Source organism: Columba livia, chromosome 1, assembly GCF_036013475.1.
Source record: "Columba livia isolate bColLiv1 breed racing homer chromosome 1, bColLiv1.pat.W.v2, whole genome shotgun sequence".
In the NCBI taxonomy this organism is placed as follows: domain Eukaryota; kingdom Metazoa; phylum Chordata; class Aves; order Columbiformes; family Columbidae; genus Columba; species Columba livia.
The window spans coordinates 203,122,951-203,150,614 of record NC_088602.1 but is presented as its reverse complement, the minus strand read 5'-3'; the positions used below and the strand labels follow the sequence as shown (position 1 = coordinate 203,150,614).

The 27,664-nt window shown below is 39.9% G+C and overlaps 1 long non-coding RNA gene across 1 annotated transcript; it reads right to left on the bottom strand.

The window, feature by feature from the left end:
* Positions 1–12,114: 12,114 nt before the first annotated feature.
* Positions 12,115–25,529, bottom strand: LOC135578988 (uncharacterized). Its single transcript, XR_010471193.1, has 4 exons — positions 25,411–25,529; positions 17,859–17,935; positions 15,113–15,295; positions 12,115–13,612 (listed from the first exon to the last, which is right to left on the bottom strand). It is a non-coding gene; the product is annotated as an uncharacterized LOC135578988 (long non-coding RNA).
* Positions 25,530–27,664: the final 2,135 nt, after the last annotated feature.

The following is a 27,664-nucleotide window of genomic DNA, read 5'->3' as shown; positions in this document are numbered from 1 at the left end:
GTATGAAATGACATTTCGGTCTGTCTAGACCTTGAATCTCAAATATGGGTATTATGGCAAATTATAGGATGAATTATGTATCTTTCCTCACAATTAACACATAACACAGATGTAATTAAAGTCAAAATAATCAAATACAGAGGAATGAATTTAATAGACATGTCTTTGTGAGGATTCATGACAGCAATCATGAAAAGGTTAGTGAGCAGCACAGACACAGCACTTTAAGCACAAGAAGTTGCCATCTTGCCTGATGTAAAATGAAACAGTTCAAGTTTAAAAATAAGTATAGTTACAATAAAATAAAAGACCATAGTCTTTTGTTTGGACTCTCCTTTTACTTCTTTTTCAAAGTTACGGTAAGATATGCTAAATGCAAGATGAGACAGAAAATCTTCAAGTAGAAAGGGCAGAAAATAAGAAAAGGATGAATCCTTTAAGACCAATGATATTTTTTTATATGCCTTTTTTTCTCTTCCCTTTTATTTTGACCCGCCTTAGGCTGGGGCTTTGATCTATATTTCAGTCACCAAGGTCCCTTATCAGAGAAAACACAAGAAAAGGATAGTAAGAGATAGAGACAGAATGACAAATAGATGCACCCTGAGTCACCACAGAGTGACTTCTCTGCTCTTGAGGATAAATTCTATCTGGAAACCACATCTGCAGTGGGAATGTACAAGAGAGGGAAAGAAAGTTTTGCCCCGAGGGCCTAAGCCAACTCCCACTGATTGCAAAAAGCTCTTTTTGATATGTAGAAAATTGTTCAGTCGTAAATTCGAGAGGATAAAACAATAACATGCAATGTCCTAATGTTCCCTGGATATTCCTTTTTTCTGCTCCCCTCCCTCCCGGCATTTCAGGTGTCTTCTGTGTACTTCCATGTGCCATTTTTCATGTACACATACTCCTCTCTAATTTCTAGGAATAATTTTTACTGCACAGTGTACGGCATGTAGATCAAAACTCCACCCAGCCCAATAGTCTGTCTCTGACAGACCAGGGACAGATGGCTGGGAAAAAAGACGGGCCAGAAAGCAGTGTTTGTTCTTTGCTTCCAACATTTTAAAAGCTAGTGACTTCCTGAAACAAGGTGGCAGCTCAGTATCTAGTCCCTCTCAGGGAATTCTCCTTCCAAGAGTATGCAGACACCTTGACCACAATGGTAGTCAGTAGCTTCCTTCAGCGATAAGTTTCACAAGTGTTTTAGGAATGACTTAGTTTTGTTTGTTTTGAACTGAGTGTGACATGTGTGACATGACTTCAAGCTCATGAAAACCAGAAGCTGATCCCACATCACATCCTCCTTGTCACTCTTGCTCTGTGCCACCTTTTCCCCAGCCTGAAGAGTCCTGGTCCTCTTTGTTGTTTCTTGGACAGATGACATCCACACCTTTGATCGGCAATGCTGCCCTTGTCTGTACCTTTTCCAGTTCTGTTCTGTCTGTTTCAAGAAAGACCAGAAATGCACAGAGCATTGAAGATGCAAGCATACCATAGATTTATACAGTGACATAATAACATTATATATTTGTCTTCTATTCATTTCCTGATACTTCTTAACATTTCATTTGCTTTTTGTCTTCTACTGAATATTGAGCTGATGTTTTTTACAGAACTATCTTTTATATCTCAAATATCTCTCTCTTGAATGATAATAGTCAGCCCAGAGCCAATAATTTTGTAACTAAAGCTTTATTGCTTTTACCTATGTGCCTTACTTTACATTTATCCACATTGAATTTCATTTTCCATTTTATCTCTCATCCACTTAGCCTTGTACAGTCTTTTTGTAAATCTTTGCAGTCAGCTTTCATTTTTATTAACCTAAGCAACTTCATACCATCAACAAATCTTGTGTCCTCACTCTTCACCTTAGAGATGGGTGCACTTTCCAGGAATTTTCAAGTAGCTGATTACAGGCCATAGTACTAAGGAAAGGGATCTGAACTAGTCTACCTCAGCCTTCCTACTAGAATTATTCATCCTTTACGCTTTCAGGGTTTCATCCTCAGTTTTGCATAGCTGGCTATGGGCCATCATCTTCCCATCTATTTTTATCCACTTTTTCACTCCTTTTTTTTTTTGTATCCATTCTTCTTATAGAACAACTGCATTATTCATCTCTTTGAACATGCATAACTTTTTGAAAGGGAGTTTGGAATAGATCTATTTCATAGAGACAGCAAAGATTTCTCCCTCCAGCTTGAGGGAAGCTAGCAAACTTAGATAATGTTATGTTAAGAAAACACAGAAATCGCACACTATGTTTAGCTGTCACATTGGATAAAGGGGGTAAAGAACATTAGTTTTTGTAGCCAGTAGTACACATGGAATGATGTGACCAGCAATGTATCTAGTCACTTGGCTAATATCTAATGGCCAGGTACACACTTTCACCTTAGTCAAGAGCAGGTAATTTCAGAGGAAAATACAAAATGAAACTCTAGGTCTTGCTTCAGGATCCATAATAAAAATACCTGAACTTCCCTCACATGAGAAAATTTAATTTGGTCACAGTAATTCTCGAGCATTATTTATTTGGAAATTTGATCCTGCTCTTTTTCCTTTTTTTTTTTTTTTCTTTGTAGACATTTCTCTAAACTAGAGGCTCAAAGAAAGAAGGGAAAATGCTCTCTAGTGAATACCAACCTCCCAAAGGAAATCAACAAGTAGGAAATCTGGAGAAAGAGTTCAGCCATGCTATTGATGGGATGAGCTGGTGAGCTGCGCAGCACTGCTCTTACAAGAGCACTTCAGATTATTTTAAGGTCCTTCATAATTGTTTCAGCTTTTGACTAAACCTACTAGATTTGCACATCCAACTCATATGGTTAATTTACTGGGCTCTTCCCCTTTCAGACTGTCTGTGAATATGCCATCATGTCCTCTAAACCTTATTTAAACTTCCTGAAGCACAGTAACAACAAACTTCCCACCATAGTTAGCAACAGATTTCAATGCAGCTGCTCATGAGTATGGACTCTGCGATTTGGCAGAAACAAAAAACACTGGTGTGTAGGCTACTGCGCCACTGACCTCTTTTTACAGCAAGAATAGAACATTATTCCTTCTCCATTTTCCCTATATCCTAGTGAGGTTTTAATCCATGTGAAGTTTTACCTCTCACTCCATGGTTACCAAGTTTCCCTAAGGGTTTCTTGTAAGGGTCTTTATCAAAAGTCTTTTGAAAACTTCAATTAATTTTACCCACCATTTCTCCCTTATTCACTATTTTGTTAACTCTGAATGAGTGTTGGCAGTTTAGAGAGGTACTGTTTGGCGTTTAGAAGCCTGAGCCTTTAGTCTTACTAAGTTGTATACATTCATTTAATGTATAACTCTATCTTTCATTATTTTCTTGACTATTTTTCCTGCTGCTGTGGTGTGTCCTGCATATCTATAAGAGACAATTGCTCCTGGCACTTTGTGAAAGATCTAGACAGTCTCAGCTACAATCCCATTGGCTGTGGTAACAGGTTTTTATTTCAGATTTTTAACAATAAATTGTGTATCTTTAAACAGCAATTCAGCTGCTTCATTATTTAGCCCTCAGAGCTCCTAGACAGTTAAGATGCAGCAGGGATGATTAATTACCACATAATGTGTTGTGTTATTCCAGTAACTCTGTTTCATTTTGACTTTTGGGTTCTCAGAGAACATCTTACCCTTGCTTCATGTTGAGAATAGCACCTATTTAAGTTATTTTTGTAAACAAAAGTTTACGCTCAATCACATATGTCAATGCACATTTTACTTAGCCACTTCTTGATAGTGTGGTGAAGAATGTATGCAACTGAATCACCACCCAAGGAGCTGAGTGACCAAGCTGAGATAATGGGCAAAACACAGGCACAAAATACAGTCAATACCATGCTTTGACAAGAAGAGGGCTGTGAGAATCTTGAATTTTTGAGACTCAATGCAAACTATCCCACTGTCTTGCAATGTATCCTCAGGCAAGTCATTTAACCTCTCCAGTGTAATTTTCCCAGATATAATACATGGGTGATAATATTTGCCCACCTCTTGGGCATGTAGTGAGCAATGATTAGGTAAATTTTTGAAATTCTTCTAATTATGTTAATTGCAGAGTATAAAATTATGTTCTCCCCCCAGGAGAGGTAAGCAGAGGGGAAAAATGAAAGAAAATAAATACTTCATGCTACTGGAGAGAGCAAATTATTCTCTTTGAGAGTGGGCCAAATAGTGTCCTAGTAAGTGAGCATAAACTGGATTTACTTAGAGCCCGATATACATTTGAAGAAAATTGGTGTAATTTCACTGAGACCAATGAAAAAGTCATTTACACCACTTGGAGCTCTGGCTCATTTATTTCAATGAAGTTATTCTGCATTTATGTGGGTGTAAACCAAAATAGCATTTAGTTCACTGTTAAGGTAGTAACTTCTCTGTTTTTATTCCTGTGATGGCTGGTAGCAAAAATAGTCTGTGGGATGCTGGCATGAATGAAATGAGGGAGAGGAGAGGAGAGGAGAGGAGAGGAGAGGAGAGGAGAGGAGAGGAGAGGAGAGGAGAGGAGAGGAGAGGAGAGGAGAGGAGAGGAGAGGAGAGGAGAGGAGAGGAGAGGAGAGGAGAGGAGAGGAGAGGAGAGGAGAGGAGAGGAGAGGAGAGGAGAGGAGAGGAGAGGAGAGGAGAGGAGAGGAGAGGAGAGGAGAGGAGAGGTTCTCTATATGCAGAGAAAATAGTTTCTGTTGATGTCACCAATGACTAGAAACTCACTTGAACATCTAACTGTCTTTGTGCCAGGCACCATAACAAGTTAACTAGGTAGGGGCTGCTCAAGCAATACCATGTTTAGCTTTTTTACACTCCCCTTCCTCCTGCACCTCAGCTAAACCAATTACTGAACAGCACAACAGAGAACTGGGGCTCCTGGGTTTGGCTGGGAAACAGCACACTCCAGCCTAATTCTTTGTACCTCCTTGACTGTTTCTCTCTTTTCTTTGTGCCAAATACAGCTGAATGCAGCACAAAGATAAAGGGAGAGACAATTCCAGCAGAAGCAGACACCTTCCAATGGGAGAAATGGAGAAGAGGCAATCTGCCTGAGCTCTCAGACCACACCAGAAATAGAAAGTAAACCAACAGTTCTTGAGACCCATATGCTTTTACACTGTGTTTTTTTTAGGCAAAACACAGCAGGCAATTATATCCTTCCTTTGTTAGGTACTGGAATTTTTTGATTCTGCTGCCCCAGGTTTAATTGCAGCTTTTGGAAAGGCTTTGCGTTATCTCTCCGTTGCAACTGACGGTGATTTTTTTCTACTTTGCAAGTTTGGGTTGGTTTATTTGAAATTTTATGAGGACAAAAGAGTTTTATGGTGGCAAGGAGGAAGAATTATCACTGTATTTTAAAGGAAGAGTTATCACCAGTACTTATAATAGCAATAGGAAGGATTATCACTAGCAAAAGCTCAGGAGGATTACTTGGGATTCAGAAACGTACAGTAAACAATCTTTATCTCTTGTAGAATGTCAGTGCATATTTTACAATATAGATGGTTTTAGTGCTTCATGAAAAAAGTCTGCTGCGATTTGAGTTTAATCATTCAGAATCTTGGAATTAAATTATTATTCAGTTGTCATGAAACCAGTGGAAAAAAAAAAGCTGCTTATGAAAGGAACAAGAAAAAGCACTGTAATTTCATTTCAGTCTAATTCCAGTTTTAAATCTTTGTATCAGCATTTCCTTGACAAGTTATCAGTAGATCCATAAGATTCAGTGGAGTAGTATGAGCATGTGATAACACATGTGAGATCACTTAACAAAGTAGTTTCAAAAACTTCTGGTTTAAGTTAAACACTTTTCAAAAAATGAACAATATATTCATGACTTCTCATAATATCAACTGATTAAATGATGTTCATATTGAATAAAAATGCAGATCCTTAAAACACACAAGCACACGCACATCCTTTCTACAGAGAGTAAAGTTAATACACCTAGGGTTAAGAGAAGAGTATATATATATATATGTATGTATAAGAAAGTATAAATGAAATCTATGTGAGGATTTCTTCTAGTAAGAAAAAGGAAAATAACAAGAACAGGGTCATATGCGACAAAAATATTTAATTTTCTGCTGGAAATTACTTCCAAGTCATGAAGCTAAGCAGCATATAACATAGAGAAAAGATTTAAAAGACCATGTAAAGACAGCCTATCTGGAACATGATAGAATTAACTGAACTTATATCAGTTTTGCCCTTTGAAATTTATACTCACATTTATAGTAATAAATATAAAATCAGATTTATAAATAAAAAATACCTTGAGATGAATTCTGCACCAATTCTTGTCTTGTTATTTGTTTATCGATGGTAGGTTGCAAATCAGCCTCTGCTGGAACTTAGGAATGAGACTGATATTCTGTTTTGGTTTTGATCTTTGTCTTAGCCTTGAACAGTAACTGTACAGAGTCATATCATATGTATATATGCTATGATTCTATGATTTATATATATATATACACACCTATACAAAAATGTGTTTACAAACACACCTATAATGCATCCTCTTGGGCTTTAAAAAACATACAAGAGTCTTGAATCTCTGATTAAGGTGTCTCCTATCAGACAGATTTCTTGCTTTTTAGACAAAAAAGACCCCCTAGACAAAATAACACAGTAGATATGCATTCCTCCTGGCCTCTAAGTTAAGAGAACACTTGTACTATGAATTTGTTTTGAAATCGCTGTTTCACAAAGCAGTTATGGTAATGGAAATTAAGGTTGGAATTACAAAGATGGAAAACTCTGAAAGGTAAAAATTGGAGATGTTCTGGATCATTAAATAGGCTAATTAACATTGTTTTGCAAATGATGGAAATTTCATGCAAATTATATCTTATTTTAAATAAATTATCTATGCATATATACATACTCATTTTGAAGGATGAGTTTCTAATTTTTAGGAAATAAAATACATTGTCAAAGTCATGCTCTCGTTTGATGTATTTACTATGTTTAGGAAAATCAGCTTCTCCTGTTCAAGATACAGACCAACCATGGACAAAGTCACCTTTCTCAAACACATCCAACAACGTATCTCAGATTTTACTTGAAGGATTACCTCAAGAATATAGTGGTTCAGGTAAATTAATCATGGTGCTTGTTGAACCTTCAAAGTTGTCTTAGTTAACATGAAAAGTTGATAGCGTTTGCAAGAGTATTTGTGTATGAGGGCAACACTAATAAACAGTACCAATTACTGATGTACTCTTGGAAGCAGAAAGATTTTGTGTGCCACTCACACATTACATTTACAGCAAAAAGTCTAGCTATTTAACATGAGCAAGGAATATGCCATACCAGTGAAAGGTAGTTTGCACTAACAGCATTGCATCCACATAGTTGTGCCAGTGAATCCATCTGAAAATGTTTTTCCTTAAAGACAGCTATATCAACAGGTGCTGTCAGTCCCAAATACAAGGTCCTGTGCGTATTTATCAGTGGAAAGACATTGGCATATTCTGCTTTCATTTACAGGTAGCCCAGCATTACTTTCCTGAACTGTAAAAAAACTTGTTTTACATAGAAGTAACACAAGTGACAAGCCACCTCCTTATTTTCTTCTTTTGCTAGATGATTCAGAATGAGCCAAGCTTTTCTGTATTTCACATAGTATTTTTCCAGCTTTCAAAGCAACAGTATATAATTTTCTAACACCATTCCATCTCATTGAAATCATAGCAATCGTTCTTCAGTGGCAGCTTGGCTGGAAGGAGTCCATCCTCCAACAGTTTCTAAACCTCCACTCAAGTGACAATTGCAGTCTATTTCCAGCTTACTATTCTTTAAATCTTGTCTTACCATGTAACCTCTTCTCTTTGACCTGGAAGTCAACTACGATCATATGTCATGACCGAACAGTGAGGCAGACTTGAATTTACGTAGCCCAGAATTTTCAAGGTAACAGGAATTTGTTGTCAAGCGGCTCTCAAGCAGCCTAAGTCTGCGAGTCACTGTTAAGTCTGCTAAGTGGTGTGAAGATATAATCGTGGTAATAATAAGTACTGCTTCATCTCTATTAGACTAAGGTGTACTGCTATACTTTTGACCCCTGCTCACTTATCTACCTCTTCCTGGCTCCTGCAATATTTTGAAAAGGGTTGGTTGTTGCTGCAGTGTCCTTGATGTGCACTTCTGGAGGCTGAGCCAGCGGGTGCTGCAGTGCTTGACAATCTTTAAATGCTTCAATGCTCTTGAATACCTGATATATTTTGTAGTCCTCCATCTTTTTGAAGCGGTTTTGAAAATGGGAAGATATAGCCAACAGCAGTTCTCAGACGCTTAATGGCCACTGCTTCATGTCATGTTGGCAGCATCTATTTGCCAAATGACAAACACAGCCTGGGTCAGATAAGCTCAGCTCTACTTGACAAATCTGGAGATGAACCGAGTTGTTTTTTCTCCTTCTCACAAAGCTGCTGTTGTCATCGCCGTGGAAACCAACAGTGTTATTCCAGGGCAGAGCTTTGTCTTGTCAAGGATGGCAAAGGTGTTTTCACCTACTACATGTCAAGATGTCTGAGATCTATTTACTGCTTGGCCTACATCTTTCTCAAAGAGTCTTCCTAGAATAAGAAATTCTTTCTCATCTCTTTGATTGCTTCTGTCACCTCTTAAACCTAATGTACCATGTTTTCTTACGTTCAGCTGGAGTAATGAAACATTTTTCATTATGATCATTATTTTCACACATCTCAGGATCTCTTCACTGTCACAGGATATTTGTTGAGCACCTTGGCTTTTATAGATGTCTATGCCATTTATAGATACATTTATCTTTTGCTGTAGTATCTAAGATGAGCAGATTCATGGTGTAGGGAAACCATCAGTAGCTACAGATGAAAAGTTATTTTGGAGAACTGTAGGATGTTCTTATTTCATTCCCAACATGTTTGTTGCCCATAAAAGTCTGTTTTATGTCTTTATCAAGAAATAGATTCAGCATTGATTGGTCATGGCAAAGAAAGAATTATAGGCCAATACTAATAACAGACAAACATAAACAACACTGTGGTTTCCACTGCGTACCAAGTAATCATCACTATTTTCTGTCTCCTTGCTACTGGCTTTTTAAGTGGAAACTGTGACTTTCCGTTATTATTTTGAATGTTCTTGCACATGAAGACACTGGAACCAGAGACTTGTTCTGTTAGACTTTGTATGCACATAGAGTTCGTTTTGCAATGTGTTTATGCAATCTTCTGTGATAAGAAGTCGTATACCAGTGCAAGTTAGAATATAGAATACAAATACATGCATGTAAAATGCAAACATGAAAATGTTATTTGATGTATATCATATATAATCAAACCACATAACATGAAATCATGAAATCAGTGCCTCTTTAATGAGTTATGCTGATATTAAAGAGAAGGAACAAAACTTTGTGGAAGACACTAAGCTTTTCTGGAAGATTGCAGTGCAACCAAAAAGCAACTTTATTCATTTGAAGGTGTTGCACTGAGGTTGCAGAGGTGCAGCTCTACCAATCTGCCATAGTTTATTGGAGACAAAGGGGAATGAGGGACTAAAGGATCAGGAAGAATGTGGGACAGGAATAGGCAATGGTGGGTAGACTGGAGAGGGAGAAAAATAACCAAACTGCAGCACTCAAATCTCTTTTAGAGCAGATTGAGGGTCATTGCTCACAGAAGAGTGAACCAATTTACAATAAAGGTCATACCTGCTGTATTAGGTTATATATATATATTTAATGAAAATAGCAGCAATCATGGATACCATGAGTGAATGACTGGACATGAAGAACTGCACTTCTGCTGTAACAGATAATGACCATATTTTACCTTTCAAAACTATTAATCTTCTAATCCGTATGGTCTGGCATCCATATGCTATACTATTCTTAACTTTGCAGTCAGCCACGTATTGTCTTAATAACCACACAGTCAAAAAGATATTTTCATGCTAAAGCACCTTTAATTTAGGAAGAATGTTTTTCTCTGTCAGTAATCCTTTTAGTCACAGCTGTTTAGCCTAGTGAAATGAAATAGTTCCTGGTATGTTGATAGTCTGTCTACAATTAAATGTAATCAGTTTTTAATTAACTGGAATTTTCAATATCTCAGAAGTACTCTTTATGAAGTTTTATTCAAATGAGGATATGGATTACTTTACTTTTTAAAGTTTGGAGCTCAGAGAAAAGACAACAGAAGAGACATTACAGATAAAATGAAGCTTAGCAGAAAAAGGACAATGCATGCACAAAATCTACTTAAAGGCTATGCAGGGTGTGTATCCAGAAACAGACCTTGAGCAAGACCTTGACTCTGTATGAATCTGATATATGCAGCTGTACAGCTGTCAACAGTTATTATTGTCTTAAATTTTATGTTGTTATTATTATTAATTATTCTGGCTAATACTGTAATTGTTTTACTGTGTCTAGTGGAGTTTCAGCCTGTTAAAGCAGTGGCAGAGAGAGTCCCAAGTGCGACATCTCCCAGGTGGATTGAGTGTCTTCTCCCATAAAGTACCATAGATGCTGTACTTCAGCAGTGCATTGAAGAAGTCTCCAGAGCATCATGAGAGAGACAAAACCTTTAAAAACCTCATGAAGCAAAAAACTGCATTATTACAAATTTATCTTCTTGAATCAATGAACAGACAAATAAAAGATCATTCTAAACCAAAGTAGAAAGCCCGCTTTTACTTCTTTTGAAAACAACAAAGCTGAATATTTTCTTTGAAAAAATATGATAATTTATTTGCAATAATAACCAAACATTTTTTTTCAACTAAGCTGAAAAACCTCAATTATATCAAGAACCAAACTTTCAAATCAATAAATCAGTACTATAAAGTAGTACTGTAATATCATATAAATATTGGCTATATCAAGAAACTATACTATAAAATTGTATTGAATGAAAAATAAAATCACAAACACATTTTATCTCCTAAGTAAAAAGACATATTTAAATATATTTTAGAAACATAAAATTAAAAATATTACCATCTTATTTTGGATTTTTTTTTTTGCCATAAAACCTAATTAAAATCAGCAGTAATTTATTAAATATTCTGTTTTCAGTCAAATTTATCTTCTGAATTATCATTTATATGTAGCTCTCCTCTTTCAAACACACATTTTGCTAAACTTGCATGAAGTTCATTTAAATATCTTCCTATATTTTTTGCTCTAATGGTTATTAATTCTTTTATGCCAATGGCAGAGCAGCCATTTAAAATGCCAGCCACCCACCATTCCCTCTGACACAAATGCTCAATATATTGTAGAATCAAATGGAGTAGGAAAGACTCGGTCTAATTCCTGTTACAGATAAGATAGGACAGATGTATTTGAAGGGTTAGAAATGTACCTGAGTGAAACATCTAAACAGCAAAAGCCAATTTACTTCGTTCAGGCTCAGGCCAAGCAGTTGGACTTTGGGCTTAGACCAAAAGAAAAGCACAGTTTTGGAAGCTTTGCTCTGTCCCTGGTCTGTGTAAGCTGGATATCAAACCCTTTGGTCACAAGGTGGATGTTTTGTTAGGCAAGAGCAACCCTTTCTGTCCTCAAGAGTATGGGTGGAACAAGGGAAATCATCCATTTTTCTACTTTTCCAGAGTTTGAGGGCTGTTTCTGCAGAACAGCAGTGGCACACTCTGCACAGCTCAGGGCAGTTTAGGCGTAGCAGATGTCTACTTGTTAAGTGTGGAAATACCTTTGTCTCTGGAAATTCATCTTGGCAAACTAGAGGAGTGGTCAAGGAGGCCCAACTTGTCTCTGTGACCCCTGTCTATGTGGTGATGTCCTCTGAGATAAGCCATTTCTCTGTACTCAGCAATGTGAAGGCAGTAATCACAGTGAGGAGGAAGCTCTTTATGTTCTTCCCACAGGCTGATAGCAACATGGATTTTTCTGTTAGCAGCATGAGACTATGTGATTTTCACTGTGACCAGTGAGAATCCGGTTGCAGGAGGTGGGAAGGGGCGGCATTGGAAGAAGTAAAAAGCAGAGTTTACTTCCTTAGGAAAAGAAGCAAATAATTGGCTCGCTTTAAAAAAGCCCTAGCTTCTAAGCTCTCATTAAGTTTTCAAATGAAGGGGAAGGAAAGGATGAGGGGAATGTAATTGGAGAACTTTCTTCTGCAAAAACTGCACAATCCAGGGGTCCCATTCATCTCTAGGCACACATTCAGCTGTAACTCAGCCGTTACAAAACCAGCCCAGCCTGGCACCAGCCTGCGCAACCCCCGGCTGCTCATTAAAATCAGGCACAAGCACTGAAAGAACGTGCGAGCCAGATGAAAGGTGTGTTGGCAGAGCTGCCTGGGGAAGTGGCTGTCACACGTAGTGCACCAGCACATGGCTTTCATGAGGAGGAAAGCTGTTTCTCATCCCTTGGGTGCTCTCTGCAGCCTCATTCTTGAGATGACTATTTGCACACTGTTCCTTAAACTCAAGGAGAGGGTTTCCTTCCAAAGAAGGGTCAAGGTGGGGAAACTGCAAGACTGGAGTTTGTTTTCAAAATGTGTATTAGCTTTGTTGTATAGGCATCGGCACTAAGCCCTGGCAGCCTGTACCTTGGAATGTGGATAAGATCTGAATGCACATCTATGTAGCCTGGCTAGAGCAAAGATGGTTCTTTACTACAGCGGAACATAGACAAAATTCTGCTCAGAAAGCACCAAGATTGAGTAAGTCATAGGCTGTACTGCCAAGTGCAATGTTATGGAAAGCTAATGGAGAAAATGTGGGAGAAATGACAACCACCGCTATGGCACAGCAGGTGTGCAGAAAGGGTGTTGAATTTGCAGGCTGCAATGGTTAATGCAGAGGAATCCCAAATGCACACTGGATATGCATTTCTATTTTATCATATTAACCTTTTTGCTTCCCACTGAGGCCTGAAGCCACAAGCTGAGCAGGTCACCTCCAATCAGATTGTCTCCAAAACCTAACTCTATATGTGAAGATTTTCTCCATACTATTTGTAATAGCAGTTTCAAAGTCAGAGAGAGGTCGATGGAGCCCTGCTACCTGTGTGGCATGTGTGAGCCTGCCTCCCTAGGGCAAACATGCAATTAAAGTGTGGGTGAGCATGTGAGCTCAAGATTGGGGCTACCTGTATGCACACACATAGTCTGAATTTCTTTTCCTCAGAGAGGCTATGCCCTCCCCTGCATATATATATTGCTTGACTTTCTATATAAGCCTCCTCATGGCCACTGAAAGTATCTATACTTCAGCAGGCTTCTATATTTTTAAAAGAATGCAACATGTTTGGACTCAATGATCTTGGGGGTCCCTTGCAACTGAAATGATTCTGTGATTCTATGATTACTGTCACAAGTCTGGCAACATAGACTTTTCTCTGTCAACAATTTTTTTAAAAAGTTTTTATGCTTTTAAAAGAAAAACTGTCTTGAAAAATGTTTCTTTCACTCTCAAAATATTTCTAGTAACAACAACAACAACAACAATAATAATAATAATAATATCCAGATAAGTATTATTGTTGTTTTTAAAGTGGCAGCTGAAAGCATTCCTGAAAGACTTATCTTTTCTTTCAGTGTTGTCTTGCTCAGATCACGTACCTAGCGGAAGAAAGTGCCTGTGGGGAAAAGGAGGAGAGAGAAGACCACAGTTGCTAACATACTGTATTTTAAGACAGAAACCAAATGAGTGCTTCAGCCTTTGTTTGGGTAATAAAGGAACAACTGATGTGGTGATAATATGCTTAAAAAACTAACCAATGTCCAGATACAATAACATCCCCATTGCTATATGGATTTTTCTGCAGTTACTTAGTTGTGTAAATCATGTATACATATATAAATAAAAACAAACTCCATGCTAAATCTCTAGGCCATTTTTACAGCCATTAGCAAGGCAAGCAAGTACAGGGAGTTTTTCAAAGCAGAAATAAAAAAAAAAAAAAACAGGGGAAAAAAAAGTCCTTTTATAACTACCCACACAATGCATCTTCTATCCACAGGCACACAAGCATATCAGAAGACACAGCCTGTCCTGTTCCCAGTAAATCTAGAATCATAAAAATGTTGAGCTTTAAGGAATCATCCACCAGTACTGAAGCAGCAGTAAAATACTTGTAACACTCTGTATATTAGTTGTCCTTAAAAACCTTCAGTGAAGGTTCCTCAAGCCCGCCTAGGCACATTGTTCTGGAATTTCATACATATTGGGAGGGTTATTTTGTAATATTCGACTTAAATCGATAAATATTCTGTAAAGCTTCTTATGGTATCCAGAGGACTGTGGAAAGGAACTAATCACTCTCTTTTTTTTTATTACAAATTGTATGTATTGAAAAACTGTTACCTGCATTTGTCAGTCTTTTCCAGATTGAACCCAGGTCATTCAGTTTATCCTTTCTACTCTTGTCAGGCTCTCTGTTTGTCTTATAGCAACACTAAAGCTGACTTACAGTCTAGATAAAGCCTTGCAATGGACAAGCAGCATTGAACAATGAAGAACAGAAAGAATAAAAAAGACTTGTTCTGGCAACCCCATCATGCATACCACTGACTAATAGCTAGTTTGTCTTCCTATTGATCAAATACTTTTCTACAGATCAGGCCAATTCCTCCTCTCCACAGGGTGTTAGCACCACTGAGTGAACAGACACTGCTACCCTCATGTGCACAATGTGAGAACCTGCCCCTCAACCCCTCTCAGTTGTTTTATATTTCCATTCTGCAGAAGGGAGAGTATTACATAGGTAGCAGTAATTAAGCTCTGCATACTGTAAGGTATTCCCTGCATCTTCCAGCCAGGTGCTTTAATTTTTAATAACCCTTTTTTTTTTGGTTGTTGTTGGTGCAGAGTGCAGCAGCTTCAGATTTAGTGTTACTAGAAGTGGGGAGGCTATGTAAACTAAATCAATAATGCTTAAAATTTAATTAAGCAGTTGTATCTGAAGAATTGACTCCAAGGAGTACATGTGATCCACCATGATACAGCCAGTGCTCTTTCAACTACAGTAATATAAAAGTGCCAGGCTTTTCATTGTAAGCCTTTGGCAACATGATATTCTTCTGCAGAAAGAAAGAAGAAAAGAACAAAACCCAGACAGGAACCCTCTGCAGTTTACCTTGAAGTGTTCGCCATGCTTTGACCTTCATAGCTAAGCATCTCTTCAAGGCCTGCAAAGCACATGTGGGTTTCTGATCCTTGAATGTTTGATTTTCCCAAGGTGTATGCCTGTCCTTGCAGAGAATTATGACTGGGAAGGAGAGCAGGAAGGAATTGTTTGGTCGATAATTGCTGTAGGTCACTGGAAAAGGGAACAGAAATATTCCAGTTTATAACAGCCCTTTAATGCCCAAATAAAGGTGGCTTCTTGAGATCTTATAAACACCTCTAACACTCTGGGATGGTGCTTGGAGCTATGAGGACAGCAGGACTCCCCTGACACTTTGTGTAACACTTGCAGTACCTCAGTAGGCTTTGCACGCAGATGTCTCAGAACCTCACACATACACTGAGCTAGAAATTGTAAGGAGACAGCCTTGGCTTTTTAATGTATTCACTTCTTTTAACTGAAGTTTTAAATTCCCCCACAGTTGCAAATTTTACCTATCTGATTTTTCATACCGAACTTCTTCCGTGGCTCTCATTCCAATTAAGACTAAGAAAGAAAAATAAAAGAAAAATAATAATGTCTTTGTACATAATGCATGAACAGAACTTTTATATAATTGTAAAATATAAAAATGGAAGTTTAATATATTTTAGAGTTATTATAATAATATTGTATGAATACACTGGAAAATACTAGAAAGATACTTGAACACAGAACATGCTTTTGTCACAGCTCTCTCAATGCTCTATTTTCATGTGTTCCAAAATCATTCTTTTTAACAGCTTTTGTGTTTCTCCACATTGTGCTTACTCTGTCTCACCCTGCATTAACACTGCTGCATTGTATAAGTGTTTGAGAAGAAGAGACAGCTTGTTATGTTATAGTCAGCTGGTGATGTTAACAAGCTCTTGATGCACTAAAAAGCCAGGGAGAAATGGGTCATGTTGTGAACATGAACGTTAATTCTCACCAGAGGCTGTGGGAATATGTAGGTCACATCACAAGGTGTTTATACAAAATATCCTACAGCAGTAATAACACCTGCTCTTGGGCATGATGCCCACTTCTTACAAAGGGTGATGACAAACACCCCTCCTACCACCTCCCAGTCACTCAGAGATACAGAAACAAGAAAGCCCACCCTGAAATGTTTACAAAAGGACCAAGATATATATATTTTTCTTAAGCTCCTACAAAAAAACAGAAAAAATCAGACCTTTTACAGAAGTTCACAGAAATATAGCCACAGTTGCAGAAGTTGCCATGGCACCTTAAATGCTGGATACGAGCCTTACGGAGATGCATTACTAAGCAATTACTGACTAGTTTCAAGCAAAGTCAGTATTTTTCAGTTTATAGATGCATAAAGTTCACAAACAGAATTGTGCTTCAAAAATATATCTACTTTGAGTCTGTTTTTCCAATATTATTCATTTTTGGTACAATTTTTTAATCGTATTTTCAAGATTTATACATTTTTTCAGCTGACAGAGCATAAAAATTACTTCTTCAAAAATTGCTCATAAACACACATTTTAAGAAAATACAGGTTTCCATACTGCCATAAAAGGTACTTTTTTCTATCTTTCAAAGTATTTTTCCATTGACTTTTAGCAAGATAAAATTTCTACACGAGCAATTTGAAATGGAAAACAGATATTTTGACTGTTTTTGTAAGGTGGTCTGTGAAGAGCAAATTTTTGGAGGATGCAGGATTTTTAGTGCAGGGGGGAAATCCTAGAAAATTTCCCTAAAAGCACTTCTGAGTTTTTTTTTTTTTTTTTTTGTTTTTTTTTTTTTTTTTTTGTGGTGTTTTTTTCCATTCGGTTTTGTTTGTTTGTTTGTTGTTTTGTTTTTGTTTTTGTTTTTTGTTGTTGTTGTTGGTGGTGGTGGTGGTGGTTTTGTTTGTTTTTTTGTTTGGTTTTGGGTTTTGTTTGCTTGTTTGTTGGTTTGGTTTGGTTTTTTTCCCTAGTGTATATCTGTTGAAGATGCTGCAAAATGGGTTGGGTCAAGGTACTAATTGGGCTGTGTTTTTTGGACTATACTTTATCTACTTGACTTTACAGCAATTTCTCTGTATATAAGACCCCGATCAAATACTGTCTGCATGCCAACAATGTGGAGCAAATCAATGTCTATTGAATAGTAGAAGTCCAAATCTGACTGTACAATGACTTAACGGAGGCTAACCTGACTGTTGGCAGAGAATTTCAGGTCATTTATTAATGCCAGTAAAGCCAGATTCCTGTCTCCATATATGTAGTCAAAACCCCTGTAGATATATTCCCCAAAATGCTGATTTTACACCAACTCATTCTCATTGCACTGCTTCAAGTTGCTATAAAATACTGTCTGGTTAACATTTTTACTGACAGGTATCACAGAAGACTAGTCATAGACTATTTGTGCTACGTAGCAGAGGTTATATTGTGTATCATCTGTCCTCCTGCCTCTATCAAAATGCTGATATATAAACATTAAACTAGAGCAAATGTTCTATCATAATGCTAACAAATTGACACCAATGACCACACTTTTTGAGAATCTAACCAGTTCTAGTAAGTAAACAAGTAATGCATATATGTAGAACTGGTTGTAGAAGCCTTGTATCATTTGATCTGAGCTAAGATTTCTCATCCAGTGATGTTCAAGAGGGTCGCTTGTCCAAGCCAAGACCTGGGCAGTTCTGACTCTAGATGTATCAAAAGTTTACACTGAGTAACGATCCAAGCTCATTCTATCTTTTCAAAACTACCTTCCAGGGATGTCCTCTGGACTTTGCTCTTTTACCATGAGACACGACCAACCTGGTCATCTTCTGTCCACAACACCCTGTAGAAAAGAGGAATGGCTTTATGTAGGAGTAAAACATATGGACCATAGGGAAATGAAGGAATAGGGTCATAACTCTTGCTCTTCTCAACAAGTGTTAGACCCCTGATAGCCACCATTATACTGATGTTACGTGAGTGTTTCTCTTGTGAAAGTAACAGCACTAGAAATTACTTGTTTGAGGCATAAAGTTGACTACTATTTCCAAGATTTGTGGCCTTTAGAACATCTAATTCAGAGATTAAATTTCAGTGCTTTTTTCCTACCTTACTTCCCTACATTTGAAAAATTACCAGTGTTTTCTGATCTGGCTTTTACAGGCAGTTTCACAAATCTACATACTCAGCATGGGATATTTGCCTATATACACAAGTAATTTGGACAAGCATTTTGTTTCTTCTACTTCATAAAACACCCATCAAGCTTAGACATGAACTCCTGATCATTTTTTTCCCCTGAGGCTTTTTCAGACTTACTTCATGGTCTCCTTCCTGTCCCCAGTCACTTGTTTCTTCTCTCCCTGCTGTTTCCATCTGACACATCATCTATTTCATGAGCCACAGGCTGTTGGCTATTCCCACAGAGACACAAAACTATAGCCCCAGGTCCCCCTAACCACCACAGTCAGTGACTACAATACAGAGATTAGTCTTTCTCCCACTGGCTCTTCTTGCTTCACTTTCTGAAGAATCGCTCTCCAGCATCTGTCTTATTAGACTGAGGGACAAAACCTACAGTAGTGGTCTCTTTAGAAAGCTCTGCACTTACTGCAGCTAAGGAATGCAAAATCCTGAGCATGCTCATTATAACTGGTCAAAGGCAAGTGAAGACTGATGGATATGAGTTCTTTATTTTCCCTATCCTAGCTCTTACAGAGAAATTCTAATCCTAAAGTCCTTAAATTTTCAGCATCCATGGCCAGGAGAGTACTTACAATCTTTTTTTCCCCTATATTAGTGCCTAGGGCTACACACTTGAATCATATGTCAACAATATACCCTAACTGTTGGCTTAAGTCATGGAGAAGTGTCATTGCACCACATTAAGGAGACTGTCCTCTGCAGCAGGTCTCTGCTCTAGGTGTACCTGCTTTAGCAGGGAGGCTGGGCTAGATGATCTCCAGGGATTCCTTCCAACCACAACCAATCTGTGATTCTGTGATATTTGAAGCTGGGGGACACACCAAATGCTGATTTGTCTCTTGTGCAGTGCTGTGGCCCTGTTCCTGTGAGTGGTTAATTTAGGAAGATCTCACAGAACGGGGATGATGTTACTCTCCTCTTAAAGAGGGAGATCAGTGAAGCAGAGATCTCAAAAGAGTGGATCACATATATGTTGTACAATACTTGGGAGATGTGGGAAAATGCGGAAATATGAAATCACAGAATGACAGAATAATTTATTTGGAAGGGATTTAAGTAAGTCATTTTTTCCAAAACTCTGCTTAGATCAGGTTTAGCTTCAAGGTTTGATCAGGTTCCTCATCAGAGTCTAGAGGAATGAAGGAATCAAGGAGGATTCTTGGAGGAATCAAGGAATGAAGACCCGGCAATTGGAGATCTAATTTACTTGAAAGCATATATGTACCTGCTGCTTTTCTGGTGCCAGTCTGACCAGCCATATTTTAGCCGATATTTTAACCCACTTCTTCATTATCACTCAATAGGCTACAGCTTTGATAAAGGAAGATTTTTACTGTGCTAGAAATTGCCTGCAGTATATTTTCTTCTACTATTGGATATATTGACAACTGCATGCGGTCTTCAGTAGAAAAAAAATAAAAATAGTTTTGTTTCATAAACAGAATAGTGCTGATTTTCCTGTATTACCAATAATAGTATTAGACCTGAGTTCAGTATTACTAATGATGCAAAACGCAGACAATCAAAAAGCTCTGGAAATGAAGAAAGTCCAGAAATACATCAAAAGCATAGCCTGCAATATTCTTTGAGAGACTGCTGAAAATCAATACAAAATTCTTTAGAAGTCTTTAGTGCTGGGGACAAGCAGTTTAGAAGCAAAGAGAAAGCATGGTTTTCTTAGATTTCTGCTTTCATATGAAAAAAAAAAAAGGAAAAAAGAAGTGGAAATACTAAGGTGAAGAGGAAATCAATGTCTTGGAATTTTTCTTCATGTTCACTGTGGAGGAATTTGTGTACACCGATAAAAGAGTCAGTATAGAATGTGAAGGGTCACCCTTCCTTCTGTTCTTATCATGGTACCTTGGTCCAGATCTTTGAATATTATTTTCCTTAGAAACTGGCAAAAAAAAAAAATGTTCCCATCTCATGTTTTATTTCGTGTGGGTATTGATGCCTGGAGAAGAATACAACTGATTAATTCCTTTTGCATCACAGAACATCTGCCAGGTGATGCAAGCTAATATTTGGTCTCTATTGACCCGGGTAACAGTTAAATCATCAAGCTGCACATAACATATGTTGCTGCCATGCAGCACAAATATTTGCCTACTAATAGATATTGTTATTTATCAGGAAATAGAATGCAGCCTGAAAATGTTATCTTTATGACATATTGACATAAACAAAAGTACTTTTATTTTCAGAAAAATAATACAAAAAATCAACTGAAATTCAGTCCTGTTTAGAACTCCCTATGCATTCATTCTACCTTGATCCCAACAACCGTGTTATACCCGACTCCCCACCTAATCCTGTTGAAATCTATTGGTGAACATGTTTTTCAGATTCCTGGTGTATTGATAACTGATAGTATGATTTCTTACAACTCCTGGATACATAATTTTCACTTTTTAGCTCAAGCTGATGCATCTCATACTTTCATCTCTGCAAGTCTCTGATTCTGTATTTAGTATATAGGCCAAAATTATTGTTGTTTTTCACATTCCTTTCACTGTGAAGTGCAAATACTTTCCAAAGTATCATGCAAAAAAATTAAAGAACAGGCTTTTTAGGCAAAATAACAAGACAAATCTTAGGCAACACATCTAAAAGTACTAGGTTTAAAGCATTTCAATTTTTAAGGTTGACATTTCTTGCAGAGTGCCTTGTCATTTGTACGCACAGTTTTGCATCCAGAGCCACCCATGCTTGTGCACCACTGAAATTTATGGCCAAATTTACTGCCGGCATAAGTGGATGTAAACCGTTAGAGTAATTGGAAACGTGCTTACTTGTGGTGACTGATTTCATTCAGTGAGATAGTAATGTCTGCCTTCTACACCCAATGAAATAAATGTGCACTACAAACATAACTCGAATCATGTGCCCACCTTGTTTACAGTATCACAGTATGTTTGGGATTGGAAGGGACCTCAAAAGATCATCTAGTCCAATCCCCCTGCTGGAGCAGGAATGCCTAGGTGAGGTCGCACAGGAACATGTCCAGGTGGTTTTTGAATGTCTCCAGAGAAGGAGACTCCACAACCTCCCTGGGCAGCCTGTTCCAGTGTCTGTCACCCTCACTGAGAAGAAGTTTCTTCTCAAATTTAAGTGGAACCTCTTGTGTTCCAGCTTGATCCCGTTACCCCTTGTCCTATAATTGTTCGCCACTGAGAAGAGCCTGGCTCCATCCTCGTGACACTCACCCTTTATATATTTATAAACATTAATAAGGTCCCCCCTTAGTCTCCTCTTCTCCAAACTAAAGAGACCCAGCTCCCTCAGCATTTCTTCATAAGGGAGGTGCTCCACTCCCTTAATCATCTTCGTTGCCCTACGCTGGACCCTCTCCAGCAGTTCCCTGTCCTTCTTGAACTGAGGGGCCCAGAAGTGGACACAATATTCCAGATGTGGTCTCACCAAGGCGGAGTAGAGGGGAAGGAGGACCTCTCTCGATCTACTAACCATTCCCCTTGCAATACACCCAAGGATGCCATTGGCCTTCCTGGCCACAAGAGCACAGTGCTGGCTCATGGTCATCCTGTTGTCCACCAGGACACCCAGGTCCCTTTCCCCTACACTGCTCTCTAATATGTAATTTCCCAACCTATACTGGAACCTGGGGTTGTTCCTGCCCAGATGCAGGACTCTACACTTTCCCTTGTTAAATTTCATTAGGTTATTCCCCACCCAACTCTCCAGCCTGTCCAGGTCCCGCTGGATGGCAGCACAGCCTTCTGGCGTGTCAGCCACTCCTCCCAGCTTAGTGTCATCAGCAAACCTGCTGATAGTACACTCTATTCCCTCGTCTAAATCGTTAATTATATATTGGATAATATTGGCCCCAGTACTGACCCCTGAGGCACTCCACTAGATACTGGCCTCCAACAGGACTCCGCACCATTGACTACCACTCTCTGGCTTCTCTCCTTAAGCCAGTTTGCAACCCACCTCACTACTCTATTGTCTAGACCACACCTCCTCAACTTAGCTGTGAGGATGCTGTGGGAGACTGTGCCAAAGGCTTTATTGAAGTCAAGGTAGACCACATCCACCACTCTGCCATCATCCATCCACCTTGTTACATTCTCATAAAAGGCTATGAGGTTGGTCAAGCATGACTTACCCTTGGTAAAGCCATGATGACTGCCCATAATAACCCTCTTATCCTTGATATGCCTTGAGAAGGCACCAAGGATAAGCTGTTCCATTACTTTCCCAGGGACAGAGGTGAGGCTGACTGGTCTATAATTACCCGGGTCCTCCTTCTTGCCCTTTTTGAAGACTGGAGTGACATTTGCTTTCCTCCAGTCCTTGGCATCTCTCCCGTTTCCCAAGACTTGGCAAAGATGATGGAGAGTGGTCCAGCAATGACTTCAGCCAGTTCCCTCAGCACCCGCGGATGCATCCCATGTGGACCCATGGATTTATGGATGTCCAGACTATTTAATGGCTCCCTAACCCAGTCCTCATCGACTAAAACAAACTCCTCCACTGATCTGGCTTCATCCGTGGTCTCAGGGGTACAGGGCTCCCCAGGACAGCCTCTGGCAGAGCAGACAGAGACAAAGAAGGCATTCAGTAATTCTGCCTTCTCTGTATCTTCTGCCACCAGGGCACCCACCCCATTCACCAGTGGGCCTACATTGCCTCTGGTGTTAGTTTTATCTGCTATGTATTTGAAAAAGTTCTTTTTGCTGTCCTTGACCCCTCTCGCCAGCTGTAATTCTAAGGAGGCCTTGGCTATCCTAGCTGCCTTCCTACATCCTCTAACAGCAGCCTTATATTCTTCCCAAGTGGCCAGCCCCTGCTTCCATGACCTGTAAACTCTCCTCTTCTGCTTGAGCATGCCCAACAGATCCCTATTCAACCACACAGGCCTTCTGGCTCCCTTCCTTGACTTCCTACGTGTGGGGACGCTCTGATCCTGAGCATGGAAAAAGCAATCTCTGAATGCAATCCAGCTATCTTGGGCCCCTTTTCCTTCAAGCAGTCTTGCCCATGGGATTTCCCCCTGCAATTGCTTGGAAAGGCCAAAGTCAGCCCTGCTGAAGTCCAGGGTTGCAATTCTACTTGCTATTCTGTTCCTGCCACACAAGATGCTGAACTCCACCATCTTGTGGTCACTGCAATCCAGGCAGCCCTCAACCTTTACTGCTTCGACCAGACCCTCGTTAGTGAGGATGAGATCCAGCAGTGCACCTCTCCTAGTCGGCTCCTCCACCATCTGCATGAGGAAGTTATCATCAATGCACTGGAGGAACCTCCTGGACTGTGGCTGGCTGGCTGAATGGTCCTTCCAGCAAACATCAGGGAAGTTAAAATCACCCACAACAACCAGGGCCTGTGACTGTGAGGCCACTCTCAACTGCCCATAGAAGGCCTCATCAGCTTCCTCAGCCTGATCTCGTGGCCTGTAATAGACGCCCACAACAGTGTCACCCCTGCCAGCCTGCCCCTTGATCCTGACCCATACACTCTCAACTCACTCATCATCCACTCCTGGGCAGAATTTAGTACATTGTAGTTGCTCTCTCACATAGAGAGCAACTCCATCACCACGCCTGGCTGGCCTGTCTTTCCTGAAAAGGGCATAGCCATCCATGACCACATTCCAGTCATGTGAACTGTCCCACCATGTTTCTGTAATTGCCACCAGATCATAATCTCCCGACCGAACATAAGATTCTAACTCCTCCTGCTTATTGCCCATGCTGCGTGCATTGGTGTACAGGCACTTCAGGGAGCGAGCAGAGCACACCAATTTCTCCCTAGGGGCATAGGAGGCCACCCGGTCCTCATCAGTTTTAGAATGCTGCCCCACTGGGACAAGCCCAGCTACAACCCCATCCCCCTTAGAGCCTAGTTTAAAGCTTTCCAAATGAGCCCAGCTAACTCCTGCCCCAGCATCCTTTTGCCCCTGCGAGATAAACCTTTCCCGCGTAACACTGTCCGGACTGGTGTCTTATAAAACCAACCATTATCAAAAAATCCAAAGCCCTGCCTGTAGCACCAGTCTTGGGGCCAACCATTTAGAGACTGAATTTTCCTATTCCATCCCACATCGTCACTTGAAGATGGAAGGAGTGAAGAGAAGATCACTTGAGCCCCTGAGTCTTTCACCATCCTTTCCAAGACCTTGAAATCGTTCTTCATTCCCCTCAGACTATGGGAAGCAGCTTCCTCCCCATCTGTCTGGAAGACCAGCACCGGGTAGTAGTCTGTCGGGTGCACCAGTTTGGGGAGCTCTCTAGCGATATCCTTGATCCGGGCTCCAGGTAGACTACAAACTTCCCTAAGATGAGGGTCAACTCTGCATATTGGGCCCTCTGTTCCTTTCAGAAGGGAATTTCCTATTACAATCACCCTTCTTGCTTTCTTATCAGAGGCAGTCTTAAGTTGTGAAGTCAACCGCCTCTTCCTATGTGATCTTGTAGGCAGTCTTGGCACCACCTCCTCACCTACCTCTTCTTCAAGATCCAGGGCCTCAAACCTATTACGGAGGGGCACCTGGGGAGACAAAGCAGGCAGGGAGGGGGGCTGCCCATGACGCCGAACCGGAATACGCTTCCAACCCTCATCGTCTTTTAGGTTCCCTACCTCTGCCCGACAGCAACAAGGGTGGGGCCATCTCAGGACTTCTGCCTCTGTTCAAGAGAGCAGGAGGTCCATTTCCTTTTGGGGGGTACCTCCCTGGCACCTTTCTGACTGGCACGTCAGGGTGTTACTCCACCAGTCGATCTCCCTTTCGCACTCCCTCATGGTCCTCAGTGTCTCAACCTCCTCCTTAAGTTTCACAACCATGTCGAGCAGGTCTTGCACCTGCTCACACCTCACACAGGTGGAGTGTTGGCCTCTCTCCCCCGGCAGCAGCAGGCTCTGGCACTCCCTGCAGCCGGAGACCTGAACAGCCACCGTTCGGGACAGAACCTCCTCAGTCTGCGTAGCCACAGTCTGTTTCAGACAAGCTCTCCTCCTGGAGGCGACCATGGTCGTCAGCAGTCTGGGATGCTGGCAATAAGTTAGACGGGCTGACAAGCAACAAGTGCTCTCTGCACCCTGCTGCCCAAGCTACCACGCCCGCTGCTGCAGCACAGTGTGGGTGGGACTCACCCACTACACAAGCTGGTTGCTCCTCCCTGCACCTGGTGGGCAGCGACTAGTCGCTGCTCTCCCAAAGGCTTTTTCAAGGCAAGGGGAGGGGTTGTGGTTACCGTCACCGTGGGAACGCCCCCCGCCACGTCAGGGGCTCTCTCGCAATGGCTGCCGGGGCTGCAGGGATTGGGACCCGTCGGGAATCACACTGTCCCTGTACATTTCCCTCTGAGCTTCCTAATCTTGGCTGAACCTCGTTTACTCATATATATTAACCATAATTGCTAAAAGAAAAAGGTCATTAGTAATAATTGTTTGCTGAACTTATAAATCTGGACAGGAGTCATACAGTGACTCAGAGGAGGTTGGTTATAAGGATCCTTTGCAGCCTGCTGACCCACAGGTCACTGCTGTAGTTGGGCAGCATAGCAGAACCTCAGATTAAGGCAAGTCGCACTTCCAAAGAGTTAAAGAACTGGATACACAGAGTTGAGTTTACAGTTCTACTCAGCAGTTAATCTTTGTCCTGGTTAATCCTGAACTGTGTAAAATCAGTGATAAAATTACTGGAATCACATTTTTGCCAGCTGTGTTTGAAAATAGTAAGACTGAGCCTGAGTAAATTTTCCTTTCTTAAAAATAAACCCCAAGTAATAGCAGAACCAGACAAAATCCTCAGAAATACTCCCAGTTTTTAGAAGACTGTATATGGTGGATGTCAATTCAAAACGGATGTATTCTGGCATGTTACTAGGATATAGACACTGGAGACTTGCTCTGGGAAGACAAAAGAGCCATGTAGCCTTGCACTTCTAGAATCATCTGCTTCCAAAACACATTACATTTGATTAATTCAATGAGATTTCATCAGGAATTTGAAGCCTCTATCAGAGGATCTAGAAGAAAAAATGAAACAATAACAAAAATGTTAGAATTGAGTATTTTTTTTTTCTCCAAACAAAAATTTTCCTTGTTCTAAGTTTACCTGTCTGCTAATAATGGCCTTGAGAAACTGATTTGAATTCTGCTTCAGATAAGAAGCAGTATAAGCTTTCAAAATAACCAGACAGCCATTTTAGGGGCAGGCATATCTTGCATAGAAGGATATATGAGTAACAAAATAATTAAATATAAATTTAATCTGTGTTGGTTTATGTTCATGACACAACAGATGAGGCAGTATGAAACTATATTGGTGGGGTAGAAATCTCATTTAAATATATTTGAATAACTTATTTCCTGAAGTCTGGATAAAAATAGGACAGAGTGTGTGTGGGCTGTATTAGTGAGATCCGTTCTCATTCAAAACAGGCATATTTCATCAGTTTTTTTCTTTTAATAATCCAATTGTCAGTTTTATAGCCCATAAAAAAATGTGCAGAAGTGATAGGAAATGACTTTCATACATATCGTGGCTGCTGAGTTGCTCTGTTTCATTACATTGCCCTGCAGATGACTGACAGCTCTGTAATCAACTTCAGGCTGGATTTAGTGGTTCCACGTCCTTTTCTCTCATTAATTATTGAAGGCATTTTTCTCTGCTGAGAAAGGCTGCCGTGTGTTGGGTCACTCCATTCACTGTGTTTATATTTGCGTCTCTCAAGCAGCATCGGAGTGAAGAGGAGATGAAGAAAAGTAACATAAAAGAACCACGTGTCTGTTTGCAAGAGGCCTTCAGTAGCTCCGCTGTTACCTGTGAGGTCTCAGCACGCTGTATTCAGAAACCAACCAACCTTTTACAAGAGAGGTTCTTGTTTTGCAGATGCTTTTGGTTTTATTCTAAAATGATAGTAGAGGTTTTTTAACTGCTAACGGTGCTATTTGCCCTTCTGTTGCTGTCTGCTTAATTGGGGAGTGTGGAAGAAATGGAAATTTTCCTAACAGATCCCTGCATGTACAAGTAGCATAACAGTAACATGAATTCCCTCTAGGTGCCATATATACTTAAAATCATATTTTTTGTGAAATATTCAGATAACAGTAAAGACTTCCATAGTCACAGGTCATTCTTGGAAGAGCTGGTGATTGATCAGTTAAATATGCCTATACAAATAGGTCAGGTACAAGTCATCTCTTCACCCCTTCTATGAGTCAGCTTTGGGTTGGTATTCTTAAAACCTGGTGCCTAGATAATATTTTGCCTTCTTTGCTAGGCTATAGGTGCCCACCTAATATATAGCTGCCTTTGTTTTAATTGACATTATTGTAGTGTTTTCCTTGTACAGCTGTTTGGAAAGCTGGAAAATAAATTGAGAATCTTCCACCTAGCCAC